This window comes from Mauremys reevesii, linkage group 24 (assembly GCF_016161935.1).
Source record: "Mauremys reevesii isolate NIE-2019 linkage group 24, ASM1616193v1, whole genome shotgun sequence".
In the NCBI taxonomy this organism is placed as follows: Eukaryota; Metazoa; Chordata; order Testudines; family Geoemydidae; genus Mauremys; species Mauremys reevesii.
Window position 1 is genome coordinate 19,862,207 of NC_052646.1, and position 6,238 is coordinate 19,868,444.

The 6,238-nt window shown below is 45.4% G+C and overlaps 1 pseudogene; it reads left to right on the forward strand.

The window, feature by feature from the left end:
- Positions 1 to 3,285: 3,285 nt before the first annotated feature.
- LOC120390322 lies at positions 3,286 to 4,750 on the forward strand (annotated as a pseudogene).
- The last annotated feature ends 1,488 nt before the right edge of the window (positions 4,751 to 6,238 follow it).

Here is a 6,238-nt window from a genome sequence, read left to right on the forward strand (position 1 = left end):
TTTGGATCAGACCAATCAGATGCTGTTCCACAGCTGCATCATAGAATAAATTTTCCTGAACCAATCCTATAGGCCCAAGATTTTTAAACAAGAGCCGTCTCCCTCCCCTCCCCTCATGACCCCCCCCTTTAACTGCCTTATTCTTATTTAAAAACAACAGACACCCCAAGCATTTGCCCCCACCATGTAACACTTCTGCATAGGTGCTTTAATAAAGGTTAAAATCATAAGCCCTTATTAACAAACCGTTTTTAAAAGTTATCCCCCTATGTTTTAGACTAACATTGGTCATTTTGGAGTGAGGACAATTTGAAGCTGCAGCAAAGCCACTGTTAGCAAAAACACGACGTGAGTCAGTGGATCAGAGATAAGAAGGCTACTTCTTCCCCTACTTTTTTAACAAAAGCAACTTTGTAAAAGTTCTAACAAGTATTTTATTCCCTTTACTGATTGTAAAAGAAAAGACCCACGGCTTTGTGACTGCGTGAAGCTCAGAGACAGCCTAGCTAAAGAGCACCCCACCCCTTGACTTTTCCCCCAGACTTTTAACACTTGCTAAACATGCAGTGTTTCATTATATAAAGGGTTTTTTTTAAACATTTAACATGAAAATAAAGGTTTTGTAATATTTAACATGAAAATACAGCTTTGACTGAGCTGTAATATAACATGACCTTTTTAAAGGCTATTCTGTATGCAGTGAGGCCTATTTGAAGCATTATGTTTGTTGCTTTTTTTTAAAGTTTAACATGAAAAATCAGTATTGCCTGAGCTGTAACAAAACCAGGCCCCTCTTAGGGATATTCTGTAGAAGTTAAGCCTTTTTAGTTCACTAAAGATACTAGCTTGTCCTTTTAAAAAAAGTGTTTTTAAAGTGCCAAAACACCAACTGGGTAAGAATATGAAAACTGGCAATTGAGGGGAGTTTACAGACGTGTTTTAATAAAAAAACCAAAATTAGCAAAAAAAACAAAAAACAAACCCCAAACAAGATTGCTTTTAACAGTTTGGATTTATGCAAAAAGCACAAGAAAAATAGTTTATTTAGAAGAAGTTAGCTGTTTATTGCCAGAGATAAGGAGTCTGCCCCCCCACCTCACATCTTCCTACTCCCCCCTCCCCCCACTTTCTTCTTTTTAAATGTTTTTTTTAAAATCTAAACCGAGGACAAACTATTTTTTTTAAAAGCCACAGAGCTCAAGGCCTGGGGGTAAGAAAGCTGCCCTGAGTTTTAGGGGGAATGTTGATCACTCTTTTAGTGAAACAGTTTTGTAGGCAGCCATTAGTTGTTATGCTTTAGCACGGGCAAGCGTTTGTCACTCAGAAGCACTTTCCCATGTTATGAGGTATTATGAAATATGAACAAAAACAAACTTAAAGATACTTTGAAGCAGGGCCTGCAAAGCGACAACTACAATTGTGTTGATCTTGTCTAAGCCCCTAGAGAATTTTTTTTTGTTTTGTTTTTATAAAACACTTTCATGCAAAGTATAACCCTAGATGCTCTACAGCATTAGATCACATGAACCGGCAGACGAGAGACCTGAGACACTGTTGAAATCAGAGGGGTCATGATTAAGTCCGAATGCAGAGAGCCTGGTGGGTGGGGAAATGAAAAGGTCCAGCTGAAGCAGAAGACGGTTTGATTTAAGAGGGGTTCTGGGGCTGCTTTGCAATGGTCCAGATGCCCCAACAGCCTATATCCCTCGTGCACAAGCGCCAGGGCTGGGTGGGGTGAGGGGGCCTTTGTTAGAGGAACAGGCCGCTCATGTACCTCTTCTTGTTGTTGACAAACTGTAACCTAATTGTGCGTCTACTACGGGGGCAACCTACTTCCCTTTGACAAACCACACAGCCCTTGAACTTCGTAAAAACATGCTTCACACAGTTATTTTCAACTGACATTTTATTTTACAACGCGGCCACCAATTCTGCCCCTAGAGATAAATGTTCCTGGGTTAAACAGACCCACTGCAGCGTGTATCCCAGCATGATGATGATATTTAACACACTCTCCAGATACAAACTACCGCTAATTTCTTTAATTTTACAGTTCACATCATCTAAAGACCAGTACATGCAGTTGTGATGACTCTGACCGGGAGCATCTATGGTGCACCCAGGACAATCCTCATTTTGTTTCTCTCTCAGGCAATTCTTCATGATTCTGTGCACAGCCACTCGCACAATTGCATGCATCACGGTTTTATGGTTATGAACTCACACAGGCTTAATACTGAATTTCTCCCTCAACTTGAGATAGTACAGGGCTATAGACTAAGCATCCTCCTCTGATTCAGCATTATGTTGAGCATCTGGTTTTGGGTCTAGGCAAAAAGAGATTGGGCCCAATCCACTCGGCCCTTTGGAGCTGTCGGTGTCCATGTCCCTCCCAGACACTGGTTCTCCTTTCCCTTGGGTGCTTCCCCCTGGCAGTACCTCCACAGATCTGGGTCTCCCCACCCAGGGGACTCCCAACCCTCTATCTCCGCCTCGCCTCCGTCGACGGCTCCTGCCCAGTCTCCAGCTAGCCCCCACTCACTGCAGTGTACAAGCCATTCATCATTGGCAAGGGGGGCTTAAACCTGCTGCCTTTGCCTACCCTTGAGCTGCTCCTTTGCAACCCTAGCAACTGCTTCGCCTTTGGCAAAGCCACAGCCTGGGGCTTTTCCAGGTGGGAGCTCCCCAGCTCCCTTGCCCTATTCCGCATCCCTGCTCCACTCAGGAACCTCGCTCAGTTCCCCAGAAGTCAGGCCCTCCTCCCTCTATAGCTAGAATGAGACTCTCTAATCTAGTGCCTGCCTAGCAGTCCCTTTATAGGGCCAGCTGTGGCCTGATTGGGGCATGGCCCCAGCTGAGGCTGCTTCCCCTATCAGCCTAGCAATTGGCTTCCCAGGGCAGCCTTTTCCCCGGGCTGAAGCCAGTAACCACCCCGCTACGTCCCTTCTTAGAGATCCATCACAGTTTCCAAAAATCTTTTTTAGCAGAGACCTAGGGTTGGCTGGAGGTGTGCGGGATGGGAGCATTACCATAACTCTGGATTTCCCAGGGTTCAGAGAGACACATTTGGCCAGTCTCCACGATGAAGCAGAACTGGGCAATCTTAACTCTACATTAAGATACTTTTTTAAGGCAGTGAATATATAGCAAAATGGATCTGCCTTTAATTAAAATTTATAATTTTGCCAATCTCAGTTTAATGTGAATGTTTTTCATCCACGGGCTCCCATGTGAAGGGGTTCTTTTGAATTTGCCAGATTATAATAAATTGTTAGAGTCTTTCTATTCCTTTTCTAAGATTTTCCAGTAAGACGAACTGCACCATTGCCAGGAGCTGCCATGGCTGAAAAACTCTCCCAAGAGGAATTGGAAGAGATGAAGGCTGCTTTTCAATCAGGAAACCTCCTGGGAGCAGCAGCAAAACTGTAGGGGGAGCTGGAGTCATTAGAAAAAACCCCACTTGACATCGCCATCACAGGGGAGTCAGGCTCTGGAAAATCATCCTTCGTCAATGCCATTCGGGGACTGGGAGATGAAGATAAAGGTGCTGCTAAAACTGGGGTGGTTGAAACAACAAAGGATCCAGAGGCTTATTCACACCCTGTACTCCCCAATGTAACACTATGGGATCTGCCAGGAATCGGGACAACAAGTTTTCAACCAAACACATACCTCAAACAGGTAAACTTCAGCCGCTATGACTTCTTCATTATCATCGCCTCAAAGCGCTTCACTTTCCTCCACACCAGCCTTGCTCGGGAGATTCACAAGATGAGAAAGAGGTTTTACTACGTGCGCTCCAAAGTGGATGCAGACTTGCATGAGGCTCAGACCCGCCGGCCCAGCACCTATGATGAGAATCGGATCCTGCAGGAGATCCGGGAGAACTGCATCAAGAACCTGAAGGAAGCAGGGGAGGCCTCCCCAAGGGTTTTCCTCATCTCCAACTGGAAATTTGACGAATATGATTTCCCGCTCTTGCAGGAGACACTGGAGAATGAGCTGGATGCTCACAAGAGACACGCTTTCATCCTGTCCCTGCCCAACATCTCAGCAAAAATCCTGGAAAAGAAAAAGGCTGAACTGAAGAAACATATCTGGAAACTGGCCCTTGTGTCAGGTGCTATTGCCGCCATTCCTGTTCCAGGTCTCTCATTTGTTTGTGATGTAGCCATCTTGGCGGCAAACATGAAACTTTACCTCATTGCCTTTGGCTTGGATGATAATTCCCTTGCTAGACTCGCTAAGCGGTTTGGCAAGCCCGTTGCAGAACTGAAGTCTGTAATTAAAGCAGTCCCAATGGCCGACTCAATAACAAAAGAGTGGGTGGTGAGTCTACTGGCCAGGTCTGCATGTGCTGCAGTGATGATAGTTGAAGAGGTTTTAGATTTTGTACCAATTATTGGTCCTTTGTTATCTGGAGGAGTTTCCTTTGGGACCACGTACTACATGCTGAAACGCTTTCTGAATGATGCTACCAAAGATGCCCAAAATGTTCTGGCCAAAGTTCTGTCTTAAGCAAAAGGTAAAGAGTACAAGAGTACAGCAACAAAAGATCCACCTCTACCTCACAGAGTAAAGGCTTAAAATCCTTTTCAACTGTATCAAAAATCTCTGAGAGTGGATAAAAAAACCCGCAATATAAACAAAAACAAAACAAAAAACAGTGAACAAGAGAGGGAGACAGAAAGAGAGGCCAGATCAGATCCCCTGGGGATTGAACATAAGAATGGCCATACTGGCTCAGACCAAAGGTCCATCTACCCTGTATCCTGTCTTCCAACAGTGGCCAGTGCCAGGTGCCCCAGAGGGAATGAACAGAACAGGTAAATCCATCCCCAAGTGATCCAGCCCTGTCGCCCAATCCCAGCTTCTGGGGTTCTGGCTGGAATTCTTTTTTCATTGGGTCAAAGTTATATTAGTAAAGTGATAGAACCACCTGAAACGGAGAGCAAGTTCCCTAACCAATGGTTGACCCCTCCCAGGGATAGTGAAGGAAGTATTTACCTTTTGCATTTATCTCTCACCAGTGCAAAGCGTCTAGTGCAGCAGATTCCATGGCGCAAACCTGTTACGTGAGACCAGCACCGCTAGCAATAGATGCTTGCTGCTTCTCTTCATTGGCATGTTTCTCTTGCCATTAAATGCCAGGCTCAGCGGGCTCCACGTTGTGGCATTTAGGGACTAAGGCAAAACGAATTAAAATGGAATCTGGTTGAGTGAAGGTCAAAACAAAAACACACAATATATATTTTTGAATTACAAACATGGCTCTGCCCTCCTGCCAACCCTTGTATCCAGCATGTCATCTTTGCACTCTGAGACCACCAGGAATGGACTTTATAAGAAACTCCTGGATGATTGGAATAACTGGGTCTAAATATCCCTACATTTCTGCAGCCTGGGCACAGAGTTAACCCTCTAATCATCACTTCATTGTAAACTGAGATGGTTTAGCAGCACCCAAACCTCATTTCAGAGACTTTATGGTGAAAATATCTCAGCAGAAAAGACCATTTCTCTGCAGAGCTGCGATTTGAGTTCTTGGTGCTGATTTTACACCTTTTTCCAATGGGGGCTGCACGTGTCTCTGAATCTGACCCTTTGGCTTTACTATATCACAAACTCTATTGCTGTTTGTATCAGATGATCTCCTGCTTGACTGACTCACATGAGCGACCAGACTCTATAACACATGGGTCCTAAAGTGCTATGTGTCTCTCTGTGTGCCACATTCAGTACCGAGCATGTTCACATCTCGCCTGGCTCAGTAATCCTTGTGTTAATTGCTTCGGGCTTCAGAATTATTAATCTTACAGACGTAGTTTTATAACTGAATAAACTCGCATTGAATTTGAACTTAATGTCTCCGTGTTGGAAGTGCCTCCTTTACAGGAAAGCTGGGAGTTAGAGACTTAAACACAGACCCAGCCTGTGGCCAGATATCTCTGCTTCTCCAATACACGCATTTGGGTTTAAATACACAATGAGCAGGATTGGGGCTCCACCACACCACTGCAGGCCCTGTGTCCCTCCCGGCTCACGGTGCCCCTCCTCTTGGGTCCTGCCCCATGCAGTGCCCCCACACTCAGGGGTCCTCCCCTACCTGGGGAACCCCAATCCCCTAATCCCACCTCACCTCAGTGACCCGCTGCCAGTCTGCATCTAGCCCCGTCCCTCAGGGGCAAACTGCGGTCTGAAGTGGCCACTCATCATCGGCAAGGGGGCTGGACCTGCT